This window comes from Echinops telfairi, unplaced genomic scaffold (genome assembly GCF_000313985.2).
Source record: "Echinops telfairi isolate 266 unplaced genomic scaffold, ASM31398v2 ScPeMD7_18;HRSCAF=68, whole genome shotgun sequence".
NCBI classification, from domain to species: domain Eukaryota; kingdom Metazoa; phylum Chordata; class Mammalia; order Afrosoricida; family Tenrecidae; genus Echinops; species Echinops telfairi.
This window is the reverse complement of record NW_022103915.1, coordinates 7,445,092-7,461,031: the sequence shown is the minus strand read 5'-3', so window position 1 is coordinate 7,461,031 and position 15,940 is coordinate 7,445,092. Positions and strand designations below refer to the sequence as shown.

At 54.2% G+C, this 15,940-nt stretch overlaps 1 protein-coding gene across 1 annotated transcript in view; it reads left to right on the top strand.

The window, feature by feature from the left end:
* The first annotated feature begins 15,807 nt into the window (after positions 1-15,807).
* The window catches only part of HSP90AA1 (heat shock protein 90 alpha family class A member 1), a 5,588-nt gene continuing 5,455 nt past the window's right edge, over positions 15,808-15,940 (top strand). The window contains exon 1 of the mRNA XM_004698796.2: positions 15,808-15,907. The gene's annotated coding sequence lies outside the window, so the exon portion shown is untranslated. The remainder of the gene's footprint in view (positions 15,908-15,940) is intronic.

Below are 15,940 nucleotides of genomic sequence, written 5' to 3'. Positions count from 1 at the left end.
AAAATTATCTGAGGCCAATCAAAGAAAGATTATAAAGCCACCAAACCACACCCCCTGCATGAGCAGCCACAGTAGCAGCCTAGGCAATGTCTTACTGGTCAGCCCTGGTCCCATGGTCTGACTGCCAGCGAAGCAAACATACTTCTTAGCTCCCCAGCCTTTGTGGTGGGAGGGGTCTGTTGGGACAGAATGAGTAGCAACATAACCAATAGTGTCCTCTCTCTCTTCTCTCTCTCTCTCTCTCTCTCTCTCTCTCTCACACACACACACACACACACACACACACACACACACACACTGCTGGCCTTTGCGGGCCTAACACCAAGTGCAAATACCATTTGTTGGTATTTGGGGTGGCCAAATTGGGGTGGCCGCCAAGGCACTTCCTGATTCCTGGTGACACTGTTCACAATGGGACAAATTACTACCCAATCCTGTGCCGTCCCCATGACCCACTGGGAAACAGACCATCAAGACCCACCCAGTTTTCACTGACTGCTTTCAGAAAGTAGATCACCAGGCCTTTCTTCCTGGTCTTAATCTGGAAGCTCTGTTAAACCTATTTAGCCTCAAAGCGGCACACACACCTCCACTAACAGACAGCTGATGATGATGCATGAGGCGCATTGACTAGGAATAGAAGCCAGGTCTTCCACATGGGAGACCCCTGGACCACAACTGCCCTCCAGCATTTATATTCACAACCAGGCTATTTTCATATGTGACCTCGGGGTCCTGCCTCAGTGGCAAAGAAGATCCTGCCTGTTCAACTTGTGAGACATTCTGATCTCTACATCAGAAAGGAAATTCACTCTTCCTCGGAGGTCTCCACCTTACACACACACACACACACACACATTCGGAAAGGCTGAATATGTTTACGTGGTGTGACGCTGCTCTTTGGGTTTCAGGTAAGAGAGTCAGGGCATTCGCCTGAATAAGACAGACAGCACTCGCTCCCAGGATGCAGCCACAAGGGAGGAGATTGGCTTCCGCACCGTGGACCTTTGTGGGATGCAGACAGATTTTCCCCCAGGTTGTGCCCCCATATTAACACAAGGTCAATGTCTGTACACTTGGAGGTTGCTGCTTAGAGGTTATCTCCCTGAGGGGATCTGCCGTCTAGAGCAGCAGTTCTCAACGTGTGGGTCATGACCTCTTTGCTTTTAATCAGTTTCTTGGGGCTCATACAATTCATCACAATACATAGATCAATTGTGTAGAGCACACCTATACATTTGTTGCCCTCATCATTCCCAAAATTCACTTTCCTCTTGGGTTCCCGGAATCAGCTCATTTTCCTTACCCCTCCCTTCCCCCTCCCCCATGAACCTTTAATAATTTATAAATTATTATTATATCTTATATTACACTGCCCAGCGTCTCCCTTCACCCACCCCTCTTCTGCCCGTCCCCCAGAGAGGAGGTTATATGTAGATCCCTGTGATCAATTCCCCCTTTCAGGGTTGACCAATTTATAACAGTAACAAAATGAGTTATGAAGTAGCAACGAAAATAATGTTATGGTTCGGGGCTCACCACAGCATGAGGAACTGTTCCGGCATTAGGAAGATTGAGAACCACTGATCTAGCGCAATCAGACCCTATTGTCTGTCCCACCCAGGTGGAACCCACTCCCTGCTGATAAAGATCTTGGATTGTTTCCCTGAAGGAGAGCCCAGAGAAAAGGTCAAGCCCACTCAAGGAGGACCAAGATTAGGCTGCCATCTTGAATCTAGGGTCCGCCCATCTGGTCATGTGTACCCCTAGCGCTTCCCCTTCCTATTGCGTATACACCCCTAGCTCACCCCCTTCCTGTCGCGCCCATATGCCTATTGTACAGCCCCTTCCTGTTACATCTGTGGTTACCTGTAATCAGGGGGCTTACACGTCCCCTAAATGTATATAAGCCAGGATTGGAACTATATTCTCTCTCTCTCTCTTCTCCCACCTCCACGTGAACCACCAAGAGGGGCTGAGGTGAGCATGCTACCATAAAATGTGTCTGACTCCTTTATTTTATTCTCTCACCTCACTTCTATGACTTTACTATAAGCTTTATATATTATCGCCGTACAATTCCACCTGCAGCCCCTTCGGCTGTTAGAGGCTGGTTTCCTCTGACAGGTCTTGACAGCTTCTCCCTGCCTACCTCGTGTCCGATTCTCCCCGTGGCCTCATGAGGTCAGATGACTTGCCTCAGCCATGCCACACTGACATCCGTTGATACATTGATACTTAAACCCGAAGAGAAAAGACGACTCTTCCCTGTGGATCTAGTTAGAAAAAAATCCTGGGGCAGGACTCGGATTGGTCCAATGTCAGCCTGGCCTCTCCTGGGCCAATCTCGTGTAGGGGTGGAGCAGGACAATTGGCACCTCTGAGACGGGTGCCTGCCCCTTACAACCAGGAGTGCAGCTGCTCCTGGGAGGTGGTCTGCAACCGCCCCCACCCCCTGAGTCACAACATTAGGGTGGGCAAAGGTGCTGACGAAGAATGGAGGGAGGCATCGTGCCCGGTAAACAGAAGCAGTCCTCACTCGGCCCCACGGGGAGTTCGTGACTGCCCTTCAGGCTTCGTGTCACCCAAGACCTTCCAGATGGAGACCAAGGCATTGCCGCCGCCGCTCCTGAAACAGGACTAACCCTGGAATTGGAGGGCTGGCAAGGCCAGAGTGATGACGGGGGACCCAGCATGCTGCAAACGCCAGACCAGCCCAGGGCTGCCGGGCAAGCACCCCCACACTCCTCGTGACTGGCTCTTCCGCCTCACATGCGTCATTCCCCAGAGGGGACCCACAGGCCCTGGAGCCAGGATCCAGCCCTTCCCCAGAACCTCCTTGCTGTGCCTGCCGTGCTCCCCTGGTCCCAGGGAGGGCCATGTCTGCTCCAGGCAGCTATCCATTCCTATCCAGGGGACCTCACCTTGTTGCAAGGGCTCTAGGTCCCAGTAAACCCGGCAGCCTTCCAACCAAAAGTGCCGCTGCTCCCGAGAGATGGTCTGTGTCCGCCCCCAGCCCCATGGCATGAAGATGAGCCTCAGAACACAAGCAGTCCCCATTTCCGTGTACACCCAGGCCACTTCCACACGTGTCATTTCATACCCCGAAGAATCATAACCAGCCATGCCCTCTCCCATCCAGTCGATTACAAGTCATAGCGACCTACAGTGTTTCGAGACTGTAAATCTTTACCGGACCAGGCAGCCTCATCTTTGTCCTGTGGGTTTGAACCGCTGACCTTGTGGTTAGCGGCCCAATGCCTAACCCACAGCACCACCAGGACTCCTTGAAATAAGCTGATCGGTTCTGTTAGGTGCCTGTTTCTGTTTCAACTCAGCACCACCCTGACCCACAAGAAACAAAACACCCCAGTCCCATGCCATCCTTGCAATCCAGGTTGTGTTTGAGCCCATGATTGGCGCCATCATGCCCATCTATCTTGTCAGCGTCTTCTTTCTTACCGTCCTCTCAAGCAAGCTCATTCTCTTCCAGGGACTGGTCTCTCCTGAAAAAGAAAAAAAAGTCCACAGTACGTGAGACGAAGTCACACCATCCTTGCGTCTTTACAGTGCAAATTGGTCCTTCCCTCAGGTCAAGGTCCTTTTTCAGTAGCCTTCGCCTGCCCCATCATTCAAATGGCATCGATTCTCCTTCAGTCTTCCTGATTCATTGTCTCACTGCCGAGCATAGGAGCTGACTGGACATACGGGGTCAGGCGCACCTCCGTTCCTCAAAGTGACAGCCTTGCTGCTCAACACCTTAGCGAGGTCTTGGGCAGCAGACTGGCTACCCAAGGCAACACGTCGCTTGATTTCCTGACTGCTGCTTCCATGAATAATAATATTAGGGGGTTGACATAAGTGTTCCAATTTGGCTGATGGGGACAAGCTCTCACAAGGCAAGTTAAGTGACACCCCCAGGGCTGCGGCCCCAAGCCCTTCAACCCAGAGGCAGCAGGCTGGTAAGTGACGGGCCGGGTCTCTGGGTTTTGGAGCTGGCTGAAGACTGCACAGGTGCTCAGTGTCCTTACAGGATCAGACTACCCACCTTGCCCTGGAGTCTTGGTGGGAGGGTGGGGGGCCGGGTACCCTCATGTCATTCCAATGGGTGAAGATCCAGGTTGGCGACACAACGTGGTCCCCACCCACTCCAATGCCAGGGCCTGATATTTAAAGCAGGATAATGTGCTTTGACTTTATCACTAACTTCCCAAAGTGGTGGCTTTCCTACCATGGAATACTAGCTTTCCAGATTCCCTCTGTTCTAAGTTAGGGAGTATAGTCCTCATCGTATTTCCCACAGTGTCCGTTTCCCACACTCTTGGAGACCCACAGGTTTCAGTGGCTGGTTTTTCCGGAGGCAGATAGGCCTTTCTCCTGAGGCACCTCTGGGTGGACTTGCCCTCTGGCCAGACTGTTTATTAATAGTCAGGTACAAAGTTAAGCTTTGTGCCACCGGAGGCTCCCTGGCAGGCCCCAAAGCAAAAACCCAAACCAGTGGCCAGGAAATCAGTTCTGGTTCTTAGCAACCCAGTGCTACAGAGTGGAGCTACCGCGGAGCCCTGTCCTGTGATCTCAACAGGAGCAGGCCACCACAGTGCACCGACCGTGAGTCAAGCAGGCAGGTGAGCACAACCTAGCCAGCGCGTGTCCATTTGTCCCCCCAAACCAAAGGCAAGCGTACTGCCTTCAAGTCACTCCCAGCTTGTAGAGGCCTTACAGGACAGGGTATAGAACTGCCCCGTGTAGGTAGGTAGAAAGCCTCACCTTTCTCCCACTCAGCAGTTGGTGGTTAGCAGCCCAACCTGTAACCTTGAATTTGGTGCCTTGGGAACTCAGTGACTTCCTCGGAGGTCCCCCAAGTGTCAGCCCCTGCAGTGTCTCAAGCCAGTCACTTTCTCTAGAGGAAGGTAACAGAAGGGAAACTGAGGCACAGCAGAAGTGACCTACTCCCTCAAGGTTAATCAGTCTGGGCCTCTTGTTAAACACAGTGGGTGGTGCCTTGGTATTCGTCTCCCTGTCTTCCAGCCCCAGCTGCATATCTTATGGCCCAAGAGTGGGGCCAGTGAAGCTGCGCGTAGCTGTGGTGAAGAGCAAGTTTTTAAACTGGTTAGGACAGTAATCAAGAAGGGAGGGGGCAGGAGCTGCAGCTGCAGGGGCTTAAGCCAGCTCCATCCATGAAATTCCCAGATGGGGTGGTGTCTTGATCGTTCTGCCTGATACGGATAAGATGGCTCATTGTCTGGAGCCCTGTCTCGGTGGGTCTGATAAGGGCAGGTCAAGCTGTTCTTAATGTCCCCTGTTCCTAATGTCCCCTGCTTGTGCCTAATCCAACAGTTGGTCCTATGGGGGTTCGAGTTTGTCATTAGACAACCGTCAAAGTAAACCTCAGTCGTGCATATCCCATGGACAAGCCCATGGATTCTGGGCTCCTATTTAACTCTAGCCCCAACCCAAGAACAGTGAGTTCTGATGCCATGGTCCTGCTCGATATTTGCCCTCATGAAATGATCACAGAAGATAACGGTGCTACAGCAAAGGGTGAAGAGAGCAGATGGTACCCCGCTATCAATCAGAATAGTGTCTGGGGTCTTAAAGGTTGGTATTCAAACAAGCAGCCCTCTAAGCAATGAGTCAACTGAGTCCACATGGAAGAAGCACAGCAACTTGTATGATCCAAAGACGACCATAACAAAATTCAAATATGGTGAAGGGGACAGTATCAAAGTTAACATTGTGAGCACCCAGTTTGTGGAAGGCTGTGGAGGAGAGCGGGAGCCCAGAGCCCATCTGCGGAGTCAGATGGAGCTGCTGGCAGATCCCCTCTAGCCACAGGCAAAGGTCTGAAACAGCCTTCCTATCAAACAACATAGATCACTGTAATCCTGATTAGGCTGGATCAAACTTGATACTTGCCCAGTTGACCTCCCTCTAGACCCAACAGGAATTTGTTCTAGGTGCAAGAATCTCTTGCTTGTTCCATGACAAAAATTCCTTCCCTGGCTTTTAAAATATTGATGAAGGTCTTTTCTTTCCTGCTCATCGTTGGTATTTTTAATCTTTAATTACTATTGTTTGAGCCTCTTTGCATTTCTGCTCTTTATTGTTTCTGTTGGTTTGTGAAGCACCGAAGAGTGGATGCGCAGAGCTGACAAGTGATGCGAGGATTTGTAGGGGGGAGTGGTGGGGAGGGGGGAGATGGGGGGAGATTTCAGGAGTCCACAATGAAGGCAGAGCGGGAGGGAGCATTAGAACTGAATGTGATCAGACAACTCATTTTAAAGGTGATTTAATCATGGGGGGAACAAGAAAATGTTCTGAAATTGATTGCGGCAGTGATTAGATGATTTTTCTACACATGATTGAACGATTGAATTGTATGATGTGGATTAATGTGCCAATAAAACTGGAAAAAAACCAAACAAAAGCCAACAACAAGCAGTCTGTGTATGTGCTCCACGCATGTGACAATGAGGCACCCACGTGTCTACTGGGTGTGTGCATAGCCAAAACCAAACTTACCGCCATCGAGTCCGTTCCGCATCACTTTGAAGGAGCGCAAAGCTTCCTCCGTTTCCTCTGGAGCGGCTGGAAGTTCCAAACTGCTAACCTGGAGGTTAGCAGCCCAGCAAGTAAGCTCTAGGCCCCCAGGGCTCTGTGTGCACAGCTGAGAACAAAAGGACGGGTTTGAACTACTGACCTTTTGGTTAGCAGACTAGTGCTTAAGCCAGTGCACCACCATGGGTCTTCTCCTAGAGTCGGGGGAAGAGGAGTGACAAGAATCTTTGCCCAGAGCTGAAAGACAAAGAAAAACCTTCCCTGAAGGGAACTGGCACCCTGAATTCGGACTTCTCGCCTCTGAAACAGGAGTCCTGCTGGGGTTCTAGTGGTTACTTGTTGGGCTGTTAACCACAAGGTCGGCAGTCTGAAACCACCATCTGCTCCACAGGATAAAGAGGAGGCCGTCTACTCCCGTCAAGGGTCTCAGATTCAGAAACCCACAGGCCGTTCCCCCCAGTCCTGTAGAGTCACTATGGACCAGACCAGCCTGACAGCAGTGAGCCTCTCACAGGATGAGGGAGCACGCTTCTGTTGGTTAGAGGTGCCCCCTAGGGTCCCTGTGACAGCAGCACCTGAGAGTCCAGACAGCGGACACTTCCGTGGTCACTCCCACACAGCAGGGGCAGTTTGAGCCACCTGGCGTGCTGTGTGCCTTCCCAGCTGAAATCAGCCTCCCTGCTTCTCCTTCTCTCAGTGAGGGTCCCTTCCGCAGTCCGTTCAGTGCCAAGTCAACCCCGCGTGGTAAAGAAAGAGTAAATGACATTCCCAAGCATCCCAGCTCTTTCCAATCGGAGCCCAAACACATCCAACTATCTGGCCAGTAGATGGCAGCCAAAGCTAACCACCCCCTTTGCACCAAAGGGCTCCCCACCTGAGGAGTCAACCTGGCCCTGCTGGCCCTGCTCTGCACACAGGTGGGGACTGCCCTGTGGTGGGTGTTGAACTGAGTTTGGCGAATACAGAGATGAGAAAGAGCGGAGACTGATTCCAGTTAGCTCAGGGGGCCTGGGAGGTGGGGCACAGATAGCTAGAGATGATTTCCAAGCTGAGGAGAGCTGACCCTGAGCTCCCAGGGGTCCTGGGGAACAGTCAGGAGTGGACGGAGAAGTCAGCGCTACTCAAGAACCAAACGCAGAAGGCAGAACGTGCGGGTGGGAAGATGGTTGGAACCGGGACCCTGGGGAACCCTGGGGAAGAAGTGGGAAGAAAGGGACGCCTTCTAATGTCAGGACAACAGGCATGCATCAATCATTCAATGGGAAGCTAATGCTTTGTAGACTTTCCCTCGAATTATAATCACGTGTTCACAAACTACTGAAGAGTTGAAAAGGACGGGCCATGGCAAGTCCTGGCTGGCCCCATGCTCTTGCTCATGAAATCTGAGGGTGCTCACTGCCGGGGAGGAGGGTGCCAGGTGGGCAGTGCCTCAGGGAGGACAGGGTGGGCTGGAACCAGCCCCCCAGCCATGCAGCCAGCTACTCAATTCCTGTCTCATCTTTCTGTAGCAATTTCTCCACTACCGTCTTCTTAGAATGCCAGGCCACCGGCTAGGGCTAACGGTGATGGCTGTGAGGTCGCAGATCATTTTGTCCTTGGCACAGGAGGACAAGCAATGTCTGGGGTGGCCCAGGTCTAAGCACACCAGGGCTGGAGGTGGGATCAAGAGAGCGGAGTCCCCTGTACTGTCTACCCATGGCATGGCCGGATGTGGGTGGGGAACTGGGTGGCTGGGTTTGAATGCCCAGGGAGGCAGTCTCCTGGGGTTGCACCCTGGGAAGTGGGCAGAAACAAGAAGTTCAGAGTGGCAGCTGAGGGACGTGGCCTCTACCTGGGAATTACACATGGTGAGGAGGGGACACCAAACCAAGCTCCCAGACATTAAGTCGATGCTGATGCATAGTGGCCCTATAGGACAGGGGAGAGCTGCCCCCATGGGTTTCTGAGACTATAACTATTTAGGGTAGTAGAAAGTCCCCTCTTTCTCCTGAGAAGCCGTTGGTGGTTTCGAACTGCTGACCTTATAGTTAGCAGCCACCGGGGTTCCTTTGAAAGCAGGGACAGTTGGAAGGAAAATTCACCAGACTCGGCAGGCCCTGAAGGAGGCACTGTGGCAAGGATGAGTCAGGGGTGCCTTAGGCTGGAAGTTCAGCTCCCAGAAGAAGGACTTCAGGGATGAAGTCAGGAACAGCTCGGGGTCTACTGGTCCCACAGGCTGCAGGACCCTGCCCAGACACCCTCCTCGACTAGAATGTCCATTTCCTGAGGTCCCTCTCTGCCCAGGAGATGCAGGCCATGGGGGCTTTGGGATTGGCCTCAGATTCCCAGTCCCTTCTGCCTCCCCATGGTCCCCACCCAGGTCTTTGCCCTGTCATGCCCACCCCACACCACACAGTCAGTGCAGCCCCCACCAGGCAACACTGAACCCACCGTCTGCCAACATGGCCTTGGCCTTCCTGTGTCCCCATGATGGCCACAGTCCACCAGCCCAAATCAGTGAGCTCCGGCTCTCCCAGCCTGCACCACTCTCCTTGGGACCTCCCATCGGATCGCTCCTCCATGCCCAACTTGCAGCCTTCTTCCTCGGCCACACCTCAGTCTCTCAGCCCAGCAGGGGAGTTTGGACCCTGGGGTAGTTATCCCATTTCAGGGCCACTTCAAGATCTATAAAAATGTAAGGATGGTATTCAACCTGTCAATCAGGCCACAGCCTGATGGTGCCTCCTTGTGGGCATGGCCTTCTCCTAAGGAGGGCCCTGGGAACCTCCCCCTCCCCTCTCTCTGCCTTTACCTTCCTGCCGGCTGACTGGTTGCCTGCCGCCAGAGTCCTGTGATGTTACCAGCGATATTGGATCCACTCGACTTTGCACCCACCGGCCTGTGAGTTTCCTGCGTCCTGCGCCACTGCACGTGGCTGCGTGAGTCTGAAGAGGGACTTCTGGACCAGAGTCAGACTTAGGGACTTGAGCTGGAGTGGGTTGGAATGTTTTTTTGACATATTACTCCTTGATATAAAGTTTGGTGGTTTTTTTTCTTTCATATTTAAATCATTTTATTGGGGGCTCGTACAACTCTTATCACAATCCATACATCAATTGCATCAGGCATGTTTGTACATATGTTGCCCTCATTCTCTTCTAGACATTTACTTTTCATTGAACCCTCGGTACAGCTTTCCCCCCCCTCCCCCTCCCCCATCCTCATAACTCCCCAATAGATTGTACATTGTTATTATTTTCATCTCACACCGACGGCTGACTCCCTTCTCCCATGTTTTCTGTTTATAAAGCTTTTCTTTACACAAACATGTGTCACTGAATTTGGCTCTCTCGTCAACCCAGCCTCACACAGGACCCGCCTGCATGGTGGCAGTCTGCTTCCATAAAGATTACAGCCTTGGACGCATTTGTGGGGCAGTTCTGTCCTACGGGGTCACGATGAGTCAGAACGGATTCCACGGCAGTGGGTTATCGTTTGGCTGGGTACTCCTTGCTTCAGCTCGGACTGCCGCCTCACCCGAAGTAAGACACCATTTTCTGGTGATTGCAGCCTAGAGAGGGGTGAAGTCCTTCATCGCCGCACCAGGATGCACCTAGGACACCCGGTCAGCCTGTGAAACCAGCCGGTGTGTGGAAACCAGATGTCACCTGACAGAAGTTACCAGTGGCTCTGAGCCCGGTGACTGGAGGTGGACTCGTTCTGATGGTGACACAGCACCAGGGTCACTGGACTCATGGGCATTTTCACACAATTTTAAAAAAAAGGTCCACAGTGTGTCAGCCCCACTGGGTGGAGGGCGAGACTAGCCGGGGAGGGGAGGGTTGTCCCCAGGCTCCCTCTGGTGGCAGCATGCGAGTGACTGATGAGGACGTGGCCCAGCCCACGGTGGCTTCCAGGAGCGGCCAGCGCATGTGGATGGACACTTGCTGGCTGGAGAACAAGTGGGCACCAAAGTTTCCCCGTCTTCTGCTCTGCTCTGTGGACATGCAAGTGAGGGTCACTCTGTATGCCACGTGGTTAGAAGTGAGGGTCCACCCACTGCCTCGCTCCGGCCTCCTCCAAGCTCCAGCGACGGGCTCGCGTTCAAGTGGTTGGTGTAAGGGATTTTTGGGCGCGAAACGGAATTAAAGATCCAATTGGTAAAGTTTTAGAAGCAGGCTTTATTGACAAGCTTGCGGGCGGGTTCAGCAACTCAGGATTGAGCCAGTGAAGCCGCGCGGGGAATTTCTGGCTGCGTTTTTATATCCCCTGGTGGCAGGCACAGCTGCACACAGGGGCTTCAAAGGGAAGCGCTCATTAATCTCATCTATAGGTCTAGGATGGGTGGAATAAACACATCTTCAAGGGATGCAGGGAAGTGCATCTATAGGTCCTGGACGGGTGGAATAAACATATCTTCAAAGAATGCAGGGAAGTGGTCGTTAATCTTATCTATAGGCACGGGGCAGGTGAAGTAAACATATCTTCAAAGAACATTCTTTCTCGGGGATGTCTGGTTCTCAGAACTGGTGATTTTCAGCGAGGGGAGGGGAGGCCGATGTGAGGGAGGCCCATGAGAGGTGAGTTCTGAGAACCAAGAAGGTACCGGATTCAAAATGGAGTCCCTTGTGCCAAGACCAGGCAGTTGGTGGCCACCTGGCTGCAGGTCAGCCACTCTTCCCCCTCTGTCTCCCCAGCAGACAGAGCACCACTCCCGGTCCTCGTGATGGGCCCCTCCGCCCGCTTCCCCTGCATGTCTCTGGCTTAGCGAGGCGAGGTCCTGGGGGGCTGCTGGGTTCAATCACCCACTTTGTGGTCAGCAGCCCAGCGCTGAACTCACGGCACTACTGTGGCGCCTTTCCCGAGCACGCTAAGGGACTTCAGAGCGTGCAAAGAGTGTCCTCTGACCACCATGGAATGAAATATTAAAAGTCAATAACAAAAGAGACTTCACGGAAACACCCAAACATTTGGCAACAAAAACCATGCGTTTCAAATCTATAGTCAGTCAGTACACTAATGGTTCCTTGGGGATATAATGGGGGAAAGACAGGGCCAAGATGGGGCTTTCTGCACCCATGAAGAGTTACAACCCCGGAAACGGACAGGGGCTCAGAGTCAGAAATGACTGGATTGCAGGGAGTTTGGTTTGGATTTGGGGGGTATGGCAGGGGATGTTGGGGGGAGATGGGGAGCTGATAAAAATGAGCCCAAGGATGAAGACCACGTTCTAAAATGGATTGTGCTGTTATTGGACAATTCTCCTTGATGTGACTGAATTGTTGAATTATACATGAATTATATGTTAATAAAGCTTACAAATTAAAAACCAATGAAAGAATAGGGGGGGGGGTGCATTTCTAAATAACCCAGAAATCAGGGGGGAAAAATCAAAAGGGAAAATCAAAGTGCTTTGAAGACATAAAGGTGGAAGTCCAAAGCTGTCGGGATTGGTGACCCAAGCAGGGTGTGTCTGCTCTGGGCTCTCACTCTCTGGGGGGCCCAGGAAAGGCCTTCCCTCCAGGAAACTCAGTGTTCTGTCTGTCCAGCGGGACCTGAGGACCAACACCCACACAGAGTCAGTGAGGGGGAAGAGACTGTGAGGGGGAGCCTGTCCTTGTCAGCGCATCACCGCATCACCGTCATTGTCAGGGCTGATTCTGACTGAGGGTGACCCAGCTATGCTGACCAGGGTGGGTCCAGTTTTTTGGGTTGTCCCTTTTAGGGCACCATCCAAGGTGCCTCCGACTGGGATCGAACTGCTGACCTCCTGGCTTTTGTCTAGTCCTTTATACACCTGTGCTCCTCAGGGACTCAGGGCAGGTCCCCATGTGGCTTCTTACTCTCTTCCTTTAGCAGTTTCGGTGGGCCAGGCCCTGCCCTGCCTGGGGATCATTGCCCCCAACAGCCACCTCAGTCGGTGTAGTCTCATCCCAGTCTCTGAGGTAGACACTGTCCTCCCCACGTGCAGGCGCAGAAGCCTGGACACAGAGCGGGCAAGTGACCCGCCCAGGGTCACACAGAGAGGCAGCGCTGAGCTAGGTTCCAGAGAGAGGCCCTTGGATCCAGTCAGTGGACCGACTGTGTCCCACCATTATGGAGGGTCACTTGAAGGCTCCCCCAGATTCCCACCATGGCAAGAGCACGTGTACGTGTGTCCCCCCCCCTGCGCCCCCTCCCCCGCGCATGCGCGGACAAGCACTAAGGAGTGGGGAGGGGGTGGGGAGGTCCCCGTCAGTGGGAGGGGGAGGGCGGGTAGCTAAGTGTACAATGCACCTGGGGGTGAGTACAGAAGAGGGGTTCTATGAACCTATTTCTAAGAGGGGGTTTGTTTTGGTGCTGAGCCGTGATCTGAAACTAACTAGCAGGGGAGAGCGGAGCATGGGCTGCCTGCGGGGAGGCACAAGAGGAAGGGTGTTACAGTCCTGGAGGAGGGGCTTTCTCCCAGGTGCAAGGAATTGAGGCGTGGACAGAGGGCCTGACAGGGATGGATGAGGTGGGGGCTCTGGGCACTTCCCTGGCTGTGTAGGTTATGGAAGAGCTGGTGGTGGCGGGGATAGGTTTGAAGAGGAAGATGGAGAGAAGTGGGTGATTCAGGAACGCCAGGGCTCAGTGCCAGGTCCCCTGTGGAAGAGGGTCCATGTCAGGGTGGGTGCTCATGTCGTGTCACCAGCAGGGGGCCCGGGACCAGGGGCGAGGGCAAGGCTGGCAATCATGGGAGGAGCGTCCTAAGGGAGACAGGCAGTTCCACAATCTTGGTCTAGCAGCTGAGGGAGGGTGAGAGCTGAGCCTGAGGGCAGGGGGATTTAAAACTTGGGGTGGGTTTGGGGTGAGTTCCCTGGGTGAGGGGGCAAAGGCCTCCTCAAAACAACTGGAAATGAGGTCCAAGAAAACAAATGGAACTCGGAGGGGAGGTTGGAGAGGTGACAGGTTTTAGAGAAGTCCCAACCTTCCTTCCCTGGGTGGAAAGACGACCAATTGAGCAAGCAAGCAGATTTGCATATATTCATGCTGGGAAGGGTCCAGGTGTGTGTGGGGGGGTGGGGGAGACAGGATGGATGAGTGGAGGCAGGGCCCACCTGGCTGTCAACACCTTGCACAGGTGAATGTAGCAACAGGAACCTGCAGGTGCCAAGGGGTCCTCTCTCTCCTCCCCAGCCCAAGAAAATCTGGGCCTAGAACCATCCAGGGCGCCCGGGGCCTTATGACCTTCATTTTACCATGGGGGCCAGCACACCCATAGGTGTGTACAGCAAACCCTCCCTCACACAGGATCCCAGGTGGTGGAGTGGGTTATGTGTGGGGCTGCCATCCACAAGGTCAGCAGTTCGAAACCACCAGCGGCTCCTCAGGAGACCGATGAGGCTCTCTACTGTAGAGTTACCTTCTCATAGGGTCACTGTAAGTTGGAACACTCACTGGCAGGGAGTTTGGAGACCTGGGTGACACAAGCTGTTTGGCCTCTAGCTCTAACCTTTAGGTTGCAGGTTCAAGCCCACCACCCACCTTGAACCTCGGGAGGCTCAAAGCCCACCTTGGGGTGCCTTAGTACGGAGTGCACACAAGGAAACCCTCTGGAGAAAAAGACCAGGCTTATGGTGGGACAGAGACTAATGGACCCCTCAGACTTTGGTGCTTAGATGTTCTCCAGATTTGGACCTGAACTCACCTCCAGGGCTCAATTTTCAGCCGAACAACAAACAAGTGGACCCAGGGCACAGTGGCGCTTTGTGACATCCTTTACCCCAGGAGCTGGGGAGACACAGGAAACAGAGGATGTGGGGAGTGATTGTGTAGGGGGGATCCGCAACCAATGAAACAAGATGTGCACGAACTGGTGAATGGAAACCTGATCGGCTGTGAGCCTTCACCTGATTCACAATAGTTTAAAAAAAAAAGGCAGACGGTGCAGTTCTCTGAATACCTGAGGGGCCAAGGGTAGAGTCCCTTTTGGGGGGCTCCCCTTCCCCATGTGGCTATTGGTTTCTTTTCTACTTTTCCTTCTTGAAGGGGTGTCAAGACCCGCGAATTTGATTTCACAAATCCCTACGTGGGTTCGGGAAAAGTGGGCTGGAAGCGCTGTTCCCCTAGAGTTAAAGTGGAGTTTGTTTACTCCAGAGCTTCCAAAGGATTCCTTTCCAAGGGCCCCGAGGGCCGGGATTAGGAGGAGGGCCAATAGCGGGCGGAGGCAAAACCAACAGACCAGGGAAGCAAAACCGCGCTTTTAATGGTACAGGAGCCGACTGCACTGTCCAGGGAGTGAGCCCGTGTCCTGGGCAAGAAACCAAGGTGCCGAGCTGGGCGCTGCGGTGGCATTTTCCCTCGTCGATGCTCTCAAGCCCGATGTTAATGCCATTTAGAAACTGGCGTTCGGGCAGGCTCATCCCGTAAGCAGGGAGTGGGCGTTTCAGATAAAGCACTAAGTGAAGAAGATAGGTGGGCTGGGTGGACGAGAATTTGTTCACGAAGTCCCGGAATTTCAGGAACCCGCAGTGTGCTGTTTTGGGCCAGACCAAAGGGCACTCGCTATTTTTAAACAAGGACTGTCCGCCTAGTTTGCACACCGAGAGCCCCTCTGCAGGATGGGGTGGAAGGGCGCCACGTGGGAAGGAGCCCCCACACGCCATCCGAGTCCTGCGCTGGGGACCCCTATGGGGGATTCCTATGATCTGCTCCGGCATCCTTCCTCGGCCTCAGAGCACGGGGCGGAGGGGTTGCTCCCAGTTCCGAGGCGACGCCCCTCCTGAGCTCCCCTTCTGTGAGCGGCGGAAACGAGGGGTCAGCTTCCCCTCATTGTCCACGGCCCCGTCACCCCTCGCTGGCGTCCGGTGCTGGGCCTGCAGTCCGAAGCCCTCACCCTGGCCTCCAGGATAATGAGGCTCTGGAAGGCGAGCCGGGGGCGGGGGCTCCACACCCCGGATTCCAACGCCCCCGAGAGCACCACGGGGCGCAGCTTCCCGGCGGCACCGCGGGGCGCAGGCGCAGAACGTACTGTGCGCTCGGCCCTCCCCCTCCCCCCGACGGCCCGGGCGGGGGAAGAGGCGGGGCGCGTGGTGGGCGGGGCGCGCCCGGCCGGCGCCGAAAACCTTCGCGAGCCTTCCGGGCCGCGCAGGCGCACTGGGGCGGCGCAACCGTTCGCCGGCCGAGGGCCCGCGGGAGGGGCGGGGCCGGCCTGTGCGCGTGCGCAAACGCGCGGCCGCGGCGGCGGTTGGGGAGGGTTCTTCCGGAAGGTTCCGGAGGCTTCTGGAAAAGGCGCCGGGCGCTGGGCGGACCCGCGTCTATATAAGGAAGACGCGGGGGCGGCGCGCCACTTGTTCCTGCGTCTTGGTGCTGCTGCTGCTGTGCGGAGCCGCGCGGTCCTTTCGCCAAGGTGAGGGGGCGTTTTGGGGGGCGACTTCGCGGG